This window comes from Manacus candei, unplaced genomic scaffold, assembly GCF_025592945.1.
Source record: "Manacus candei isolate 608988 ecotype Guabito, Panama unplaced genomic scaffold, ASM2559294v1 h1tg000019l, whole genome shotgun sequence".
Taxonomy (NCBI): Eukaryota; Metazoa; Chordata; class Aves; order Passeriformes; family Pipridae; genus Manacus; species Manacus candei.
The window spans coordinates 4,793,349-4,803,974 of NW_026138067.1; positions in this window are offsets into that span (position 1 = coordinate 4,793,349).

A 10,626-nucleotide genomic window follows, 5' to 3' on the forward strand; every position below is an offset into this window, starting at 1 on the left:
ACTACAACTTTTGCCACGATGCTTTTGCCCTCCAAGTGCAGCTGCATGAGCTTCCTGCCTTGTCAAGCTTCCAATCCAGTTTCTCTGAAAGACACCAGCAAGGCCCCTACTGATTTCAGAAACAGCCAGTTCCCCACTGGGGACGGAGCACATCACAGCAGCAAGGACCAGTCTCTCTGTGCCTGGCCTATCCCTGCTCCGATGGGCAGCTGCACAGGGGGACCACAGCTCCTTTTGCTTCACAGGGGAGAGGAGGTCAGTGTCCTGACATGCACCACTCCGAGCAGGTAGCATCAACATGCTGCAGACAGCTTTGAATTAACAAGAAAAACAAGCCCAGGTCCCATTTGCAGATTTTCCAAATGCCTTTTCTGCTTGAATACTTACTCTCTGCAGCATTTGGCTTTGCACGTGTGATAGGTTGAAATATCAAAGGTTTATTATCTGCACAGCTCCTCTGTTTATTCAGAGAGTATGATTTTGGTGAAAAACAGCTTTCTGAGGCCCTGGGGTGTCTGCAAGCACAGGGGTTGCCCTGCTCTGCTGCCCTCCTACCCCAGCCACATAAGCACAGAACTGAGAGAAACTGCTTTCCCCACTGCTTGGCAGCAAGGGAACTTGTTATAAAAACAACAGGGTTAGGAATCCCCCTGCTCCTCAGACTGTCATATCCAGCCATGCAGAGGGTGCCCTTTCTGGGAGCTCCTTGTGCACACCAGCTCAGGAGTGCTGACAGAGCTGCCTGCTCCCAGGGACAGGGACCTTTAAACACATGGAGCCTGGCATTGGCATGGGGACAAAGGGCAGTGAACAAGGCTGCACACAGGAAACAGAGCAGGCATGTGTAAGACACAGAGGGGCAGCTCCTCTGACTTCATCAAAAACATGGGTTCACTTGCCCACCAAAGGAGAGAAAGGCATCTCCAGGAAATCCCTGTGTCTGTTCCAAACAGGGTTAGTCACCCAGGTAAAATATCCCATTCTTTTGTGATGACTTTAGAGGGGGCTACAAGGACTTTTACCACCCTGCACATTAAAGCCTGCTCCTGGAGGCAGGTGAAGGGGACACTCCGCTTTCTCCATCTACAGTACCAAGTCCAAAGGTTATATGCTTTACAGTTTGTCACCATGGCCTCTTTTATGCTTTGATGCTGAGGATACTGTCCAAGGGTCTTTGGGCTCAAAAATGCTCCATTAGGCTGGATGTGATGTTGAAACTGGGGAGCATGACATCTTTCTAGTATGTGACCTGCTACACCAGACACTTGCTGTCATGAGACAGATGATGATGCTGTCCTAATAAGCATGGCAAAACCAAAGATTACAGGTATTCTGGACAGAAAACATGTTGCTGCTCTTCTAAAAGAGCTGGAGTTCATTATTTACTACAGATTCTACAGATGCACTGAACAACAGCTGAGAGCATAAACCCCCAGGGCATGTGTTTGCTGTGCCCCCTCATAGAGCCCAGCACAGCATTTGCAGCCATTATCAACAGCACAAACATCTCCTGAGAGATTTCTCCTTTTCTCTCAGATAATTCTGCATCTTCTGGCAGTTCTGAGAAGCAACACACCCTTCTCTCAGTGCTCCTTCTGCAGCTACAGAATAGTCAGACTTCTGCCCAGCATCCTCAGGCTCTCTGCAGAGATGCAGCTGAAGGTGGGTGTCAGATACTTTCAGCAGTAGCTCTTAAGTAACTGCAAAAATACTTGGCTTTTCACCAGCAACATAAGCAACATTTTCATTTTTTTGAAAGCTAGATATTACTCCTTGCTGTAATACACCACTGAAATTGCATTAAAGTATCTGATAACTTCTTGATCTGTTGTTTAGGGGTTTTTTTGTGTTTTATCATCAGATGCATATGGTCTTAGCATAAGGAGTTTCAGCCTGTGACACAACTGGAAACCTTAGCACATGCCATATGATAGGAAAGACGTAATTAAAGAGGATCTTGTCACAAAAAATTCTATCAGAGTCCATTCTGTAGGGCTTGCAAGTAAAAGAAAAATGTATCATCAGAGCATAACAGACATTTCTTGAATCAAGAAAAGGTCATCTGGCTCATCTCTCTTGGACATCTCATGTTCTTGTGAAGGATACTTAGCTGGTTCTTTAATTTGTTCCAGGAACCTTGTTAGGGAGAGTGATATAGCTTTTGCTCAGTATGTGGCATGAAGTCTGCTCCAAATTCAGCTTACCCTTCCTCAAAAATATCTATGATTTTGTTTAAGGTTTTAATCACATCTTGAAGTTTCTTGTTTGAATAATAAACATTTTAATCAAACATTTCAATTAAAAGATCTCTTATATGAACTTAAGTCAAATCTGGCAGCCCTGAAGACTGAATTCCATTCTTTATCCAGGGAACAGGAGCAAGGCAGAATTTCTCTGCCAATGTCTCAGGTGTGACCTTTAGGGACAGCTTTCAGGGACAGAGAGAGTTTGGGCTTCTTTATTATCCTTCCAAGAAAATGTGAATTCCTATTATCACCCCACAAAACCTGGAGAGCACCAGTGACAGTGTGACTGCAGCACAGAGAGAGAGAGGGCCCTCTTGGCTGGCCTTTAATGGGTGACCTGTGCCATCACCAGTCTGCACTGGACACCTGCAGGGAATCTTCAGCTCCTTGCAGGTTTATCCCTTGCAATGCCCTCCCAAGTGGAGGAAGAGTTCACAGGCAGGGGAAGGAGGTTGGTCACATCATCATCCCTGGTTCAAACAAACTGAATTCCTGGGGAACCATTTTGGAATATTGCATCACTAATGACAAAGACAGTCATAAACTTACACTCTCTCCCGACAGCTCAGAACTGGCTCTCCATTTCCCTGGTTGCTTTGTCATTCACACCATCAGCTGGGATGTTCATGTTCCAAAGCTTTAATGACCATAATGCCTTAACTGACTAATCAGCAAAAATGACCCAGGTGTTCCACTGTGCTAGCCTGCTGGGAGGGGAACTTTATGGCTTTGCTGAAATTTGCTCTGTGTTTCAGAGAAGCGAAATCACAGACAGGGATGGAGCCCTGGGAGTACTTCTGTGGGCAGCAGCAGGTGCTGAACATGCCCATGGCCAGCTGAGGTGCTTGTGGAGACAGGAAAGCAGCACAGCTTAGGTCAGGTACAGAACCAAGAGAATGAGCTCTTGAACTTCTCCAGGGAAGAAAATTCCTTATCATTTTGCAACAAAATACCATGTATACAGTATTACCAGAAGAAAGTGAGCAGGCAATTCAGTAACTGGCTGCCTTGTTTCATCCATTTGATAAAGGAAAGGGAAGAAAAACATTGAAACTCAGAGATAGAAAATCCAGATTTTTTTTTAGTCTGAGTAAAGTTTCTTCTTAAGACAACTTCTTAGCACAGCATAGCAACTTATTTTTCTCTTCTCGTTGTTATCAATCCCAAGTAGGATAAAGGAGAACGTGCCTCATGAATCACTGTGGCTCTTTAGAGGTATGAGGCACAGACTGGGGAGAGGCTGCAAACTCATTGAAAACTTTACCACTGTGATCATTAGAAGCCACCCTCCTCTTCCACACATATATTTTCTGACACCACCAAATGGTCACCTAGGCATCAATTTTAGCCTTTTACCAGACTTTCAGGGACTTCCCTAAGTAAAACCAGTTTGACTAGAAAGCATCTTGGATCCATCTTTTACATTTCCATAGGTTTGGAACATGAGATACTACAAAAATATTTAACCAGGGACTTCTTTGGAGATTTTTTCCTATTATTAAGCTTATCTCACCATAGGAAAACTCTCCACTGTACCCCAACCATCAGAGGTATTTCCTTCCCCTTCTTGAAAATCCATCAGTTTCTGCTTTCCTAATTCCATACTTCTCTCCCAATCTGCTGACACTCCTGGGAAGCCTCAGGGCTTCCTTAGGCAGTTTGTCTATCATGGCAGTTGCTCCTGACAGCAGGAGCTGGGGAAAGCAGCTGGGATGCAGCCAGGTGGGCAGCAGGCAGGTAGCTCCAACATGATGGCTGGAGATTGTTCTTGGCTTGTACATGCTGCAATTGGGAATTTCAAGTCTGATTTTCATTTTATTTTGCAAGCCTATTCAAAACCTTGGGCCTTCCTCTCCAGAGCATGGAATAATAGTTTCCAGTGGATATTATATCACTGTACCAGTCACTGAAGCAAAAACTCCCTTTGCTGACCAACATGGATAACAATTTTGAGCCCTTGTAGTAATGGAAAAGGAAAGACTGTTGAGCCTGTGATGATATGTCCAGCACTCATCAGGCACTGACAGGTTTTTTTAGTAAAGAAAACTCAAAATCAGTAAGGCACTCCCTTTAAAACTCTTATCTGCACAGCATTTGATATCTTCATTCTGATGATGATGTCATTTTACAGGCTCCCCTAGAACCTTAATTATGTCCTGAATTTCTACTGGGGATAGCAGTACAACCAAAACCAGATTTTCATCAACATCTCATCACAGTTTTGTCAGTAACATAAGCCTGATACATGCTTAACATATAAATTCTTAATTTAGACAAAGGTGGGGAAAAAAGTAAAAAAATATAAAAATTAACTCTGCTTCTCTCTGAAGGGCACATTTAATGAACTGATCCCATTTTGCAGTAAGTCCCAAGCATTTTTCTAGGTCATGTTCCATCTAAAAATTCTCGTGTGTCAAGTCCACATGTGAACAGTTTGTTGAACACCTCCCAGTTCTACAACATAGCAGGGTCCCACTGCACATGCTACTTGAACTATCCCAGCTCAGAGGGCCGGCTCAGAAGTTGAGTGTAATTTCCTAAGTGCTTTGAGGTCAGACTCTTGCTACCTCGCTTCCCTATCTCTCTCAGCACATCTTCTTACTTCCTTTTGTTTAAGTATTGCTGTCAGCATTTTCTCTGCTTACCTCACCAAAGTGCTTGTTTGCATTCTTTGTAAAAAAACTATTTATCTTCCCAAATTCATAACACCACAGACTTTTTTTCCCAAACATTTAAGAAACATAAGCTGTTTCTATAACCCAGCTGTGCAACCTGCTGTTTTGTTGCGGGTTTAGCACACAACGAATTTCAAGCCTGACAAAATAGACTGGAAAAAGATGGATAGTCCACAAAATTTGCTATGCAAAAGTTAGACTTCTTTAATACTACTGATGGGTAGCAGGAAGTAAAACCCATCCTTATGCCTTGGCAGATAAAGTTATGCTAAAATGGCCGAATGACTGTCAACCTGCTTCATCTTGGAGGAGGAAATTGCTAATTGCTGATGTTTGCTGCTCTAGGTAATAGACCTACACTTCTGTTTTCTGCTATTACAGGGTAGGCACTTTGCTTCGGTACTTTTTCGCTCTAGTGTAAGAGCCTGTCACCCCTCCATGGTCACTGCTCATCGACACATGGCAGGATGAGAACGTGGATGTGAATGGTCTGGATTCACACTGCAACACCTGACATCATCTAACTTGGGTGAGACCTCAGCTATAAGAGTGAGGAGCTAATCTTCCTCTACCTTGAATAGAACTGTGAAGCCATGTACAGAAATGCAGCTAGGTCTCAAAACATGCTCACAGATGTTTTGCTGAAGTTCAGTGTTTTCTCTCCAAAGCTTCCTGCTGTCCCCTCTGGTAACCCCAGGACACATTAAGCAACGGTACATCTGTTGAGAAAAATGCTCACTCATGAAATGCCACTTGCTGGCAATCCAGGGACAACTTCACTGACCTAGAAGGGTTCTCCAGCTCCTTTTGGCAGTAGGAGTTGGAATTAGACATGCTGATGCTAAATGGCTTAGCATTAACAGCACAACAGCTTAAATACCCCACCCCAGAAGGTTAAACTGCAATGAGCCTCTTAGAAAACAGCGTAATGCAACAAGCACCAGGCTCCACAGCATAAGGCTGGGGGGATTGGTCTTCCTCTCTCCTCACTGTGTGGCTATATACCAGCAGAAAGTGTCAATCCAGAGGAAACCATTTCCAAGTATTACTTTTGACACTTAAAGAAATAAAACCATCACATTTAGACACAAAGAAATAATCTGATGGGATTAAATTTGACAATAATCTAAGAATAAGGATATTTTACTGTGATAAGGATTTATATTTTAACAACTCTTTCCTCTTTAAGGAACCTAAAAAATTCAGCAGCTTGGGACTTGGCTTTGCAAATTCACATATGTTAAGAAGCTGTTGTCTGCCCCTCCTGTCACCTGGGGTCCACGCATGTGTGTCAGCCTGCTGGGATGGCAGCTCAGGTGTATGATATTTAGATTTTATGTAGCTGGCACTCTAATCTACAGAAAAATGGCACTGTCAATGAATGCTTCCAGTATGCAGATACCACTTTACTCACTTTAAAGCACTACAGCACAGTTTATACGAGGGATCAGGATTAAAAGCAAGAAGAAAGAACAGACCTAACAAACAGTAAGGGAGTAATCCCTCCCACCCAAACCAATGTTTCTTATCAGGTAAGAAATGTCTGGTCAACAAAAATAAATTGCTAAGTTGCTTCAGAGAAACACATCTCCAGTAAGAAAAAAACTACAAAACACACTCACTCTAAGAAAGAACAAAACAAAGGGAAGGTAGTCTATGGTTAAAAATGCTTATTTTCTTCAAATCCCTTTTAAAGACAAGCCCCAGACATGTAATCCAGGGCATGACATATTTGAAGTTCTGTCTTTGAAACCTTTTCTTTTTGCCTTCTTCCTCCCAGTCAGGAGGAATGGGTCTGCAATGAATTACAGCATTCCAGATCTTCCATCAAGTAGCTGAGTTAAGGAGGCCCTATATTTTTCAGCTTCCTTCAAGGCTACTTTCAGCCACTACAGTCTGGTAACATCTGGAGGCTTTGCCAGGAGGGCAAAGCAACCATCTGAGCAGCTGCCTTAGAAAGTTTCTGTAAAAAAATAATTTTCTGCAGAACAGCTCTACCAGAAAGTTCTCCAAATGTATCTAAAACCGCCCTGCTCACTACAGGAACCTTGGATGTTCCAAAAATACAGGTTCCTGAGAGGCCACGAAAAACTGCATAGCTTGCACAGTGAACCTCCAAAACCCCTAGGAACTCCTACTTCCAAGCCATAATTGTTGCTGTATTTTGCCTGGGAACATAATCTGAAGTTGTCATTTTCTCTCTAGTTCTAAAAAAGCAATTTGGCACGTAGCATGATTGACTTGGCTCTACCCTGTATGTATTTCACTGCTAATAACTGTTAGCCCACTGGAAAACCAGCAGGTGCATCCCTAATCTAAATGGTGGAGATAAGGGATGCCTAGTCCTCCCACACCAGCCAGTGCTAATGGGATGACTAATGCCCCTCATGTCCCTGCTCATCTGCAAAGCAAATCTACACCTCCAAAATAGTTCATTCTGCTTCGAGCACCCAGTTAAAGATGGATATGCTTTGCATCTACTGAAGCTACAATTCAGCCTTGCTGAGCAGATAATTTGACCCTCCACTCAAAGAACGAGTGATAATGCAAAGTGCTGACTCGAGCAAAATCACACCAACCCTGAGACCAAACCAGGAGAGCTGCCTCAGCTTTTCTGCTTTCAGCTGGAAACTGAATTACACAGGACAGAAAGTCTTCAGAGTACTTTTCTGTCACTCATCTGTCAAAAGCAGAGCTTAGGGACAGCAGGACACAATGTAAAGAACACTGAATTGAGCTTAATTATCTGGATTCATATTGAAGTCATCTATTATCATGAATACTTCTGATTTTTTTAAAAAGTGAGTAGTTGTTATGGCAATTAGCACTTGGTAGGTTTTAGAAATTTTGTTGTTGTTATTTCAGACCCAGCTACAAAAGGATAGAAAAAAAAAAAGGAAAAAAAACCTTTGGACAAACAGTTTTGTTACAGAAGAATAAAGCAACCTTTACTGTATAGTTTGCAACCTAAGGTACTCAAAAAGCGTGCCAGGGTCTTACTTATCACAACTAGCAGCTCCTACTACTATAGGTAATGTCAATTTTTCCATGGGTGGGGTAGGCAAAAAATTATTTTCAGTTATATCCACAGGATTAATGCAAGGTCTCTGAATACAACTCAAATCTGATACCAATTGTTTAGAACAGTTCCCTCAACAGGTTCCTCACATGAGCTTTGAGGCACATTAAAACCACACCAACAGTGAACACTTTCTCCTGTTTGAAAGGGTACTTTGAGTAATCATTTTCAGAAAGGCTGGGGTTTCCCATCTTCCAACAAATTTCAACTGCACTTTGGAAGAAAATAAAGCTACTTACCATAAAAACAAAATCCCAAGAGAGAGTTGGAAAAAGAGGCTGCATCTTGACTTCCAATACATTTTCTTATCCACAGGGCTGTCCTTCCTTCCTTCCTTCCTTCCTTCCCTCCTCTGTCCAGAATCTGGAAAGCCTGCCAGGATCTTGCTGAGCTCTAAGTTGCTGGAAATGAGGAAGCACACCCTGTTACACACTGCCCACTGCACAGACACCTCACCAGCAGAAGGTAACTGATCTACCTGCCCTTCCAAAGTAAAAGGCAAGTAAAAGGCAGATGCCACCTGAGCTGCCAGAGGCTGCTTCCACAGCACCTTGAACTTGCATCTTTAAACCTTCTGTATGGCCACACTGTCATCCTGAAAGGTTTCCTCTCCAGCAGGGGCATGAGGCTGCAAGGAGGAGAACACTCCCAACCCCTCCTTGTTTTGCCTGTTCAAGCTGTGCTGCCCATCCATCATTTGTAGCTCCATGCAGATCCTGCAGGAATGGCATTCTGCACTGCAGCACGTGCAGTGCTAGTTCTGCACTCAAAGCATTTGAGGCCCCTGAAAGCATTTTTTGCTCAGCAAAGCAGGAGGCTCTGCTGCAGGCTGGGGTATGTGCTGTGTGTGGAACAATACCACTGCACTTTAGAACAAGGACTCAACATACATGAAAACATGCTTGTAATAAGAGCAGGCTGATTGCTCAACACAGAACACTTTCCCCATCATCAAATACTGTAGAGTACTCAAGTGGAAAAATGGGGGAAATGAAGACTCCAGGTGAACCTTCTGTGGTATTTAAAAGATCAGCCTAGCTCTTGAGATCAAAGAAGACTTTCTTAAACAAAACTCACCACACCATCCAGTGACATACTATGTAAAGATACCTTCAGAATTTGTGTTTAAAGACACAAGGGTAGTATATTTTTTCTGCTGTATTCCACTCATTTGATTATATATTTCAGGAATACCTTGATTTCTCCACAAAACCTAATTACTCAAAACTTTCTGGAACAGTTGGATAAAGGTGGAAAAAAAAAGGCATTTTTCAGGTCACATTGTTTCATACAGCTAAAATTTAAACGTTTACCATGCAAGTTGAAAGTCAAACCCTTTCAGTAAGGGAAGCAGGCAATGTCTTCATTAAAGCCTCTCTAAGAATCAGAACTCAACATTTGCTATAGAGTGGGCTGTGGTCTTTTTCTAAAAGTGGAGTAAATATCCCCAAAGGAATTTTTTAGTCACGGTCTGCCAACTTGCCTCTCTTCCAGACTGGAATGCAGCCCTTTGTTCTGTAAATGTATTTGAATACTGCTTTTTGCTTTTGACAAGTGCTTTTATGCATTAAAGAAGTCACTGTTACTTTTTTCAGTGGTGACTGAGGGATGTACCAAGATTGCCCTTAGAAAGCCTCCTTAACCTCTGCCCTCCACACTCTTCCCTTCTGTTCTTAATCAGATTCTAATTTTTATTATCTACTGTAAAACTCTCAATTCTAGGAATGGTGACTAGTGTCCCTAACTAGTTTTTTAAAGGTTTAAGATTATACTAACCACCTTTTCTACCAATCTTGATGCTTATATACCAGGAAAAAGGGCTCGGATGCTTCTGGAAATGGAACATCACAATCTGAAAAGTGATCATCACACACAATGTATTAAATACATCACAATGACGTATTTAAACTTTTTTTGTTAAAAACAACAAAAAGGCTATACTGAACCTGTAAAAAGTAAGACTTGTAACTTGCTTAAGTCAACTGCATTTGCAAAGGGGTAAGGCCATGGAGTTTACATTCAGTGAGCTGGTTCATCTTATTCTTCCAGGTATCAGATTAACCCAGTAACACAGAGGTAACTTTTCACCCAAATAAACATTATCTAAAACTAGAAGATACTTACACTGTGCTTACAGGTGTAGCTCAATCAAGAAAAAGGCCACTCAACCTTCCCTCATGTTGACTACATAACATTAATATTTTAATACAGTTCAATTCTTTTCTAAGATACTCACTACTTGACAGAGATGTGACATTGTTTGAAAATTAGTCTCAATTTCTCTGTAATTATTTCATTTTCAAACCAAGTATCTACAAATGCTGTAGTTATTCTGTGAATACCATCAGTGCAGACCTCCCTGGGGATGAGGAAAGGAAGAGCATCGTTATTTCAGTACTCTAGGGAGCCTTTGCACAAACTGTAGTGTCTGAATCTTCTGGACAACAGAGAGGCTCCTGCTCAGTTCTCCTTTAAAGAGCCAACAACAGCACAACATGGGTTTCCATATAAATAGACCTATTCCAAAAGCTCAGCCCTTAAAGAACTTTGTGTGCCTTTGGCTGTAAGTCTGGGGACCATTCATGTCTGTTAAGGTATCTCCAGAGTTTCAGCTGTTCAGTCAGAA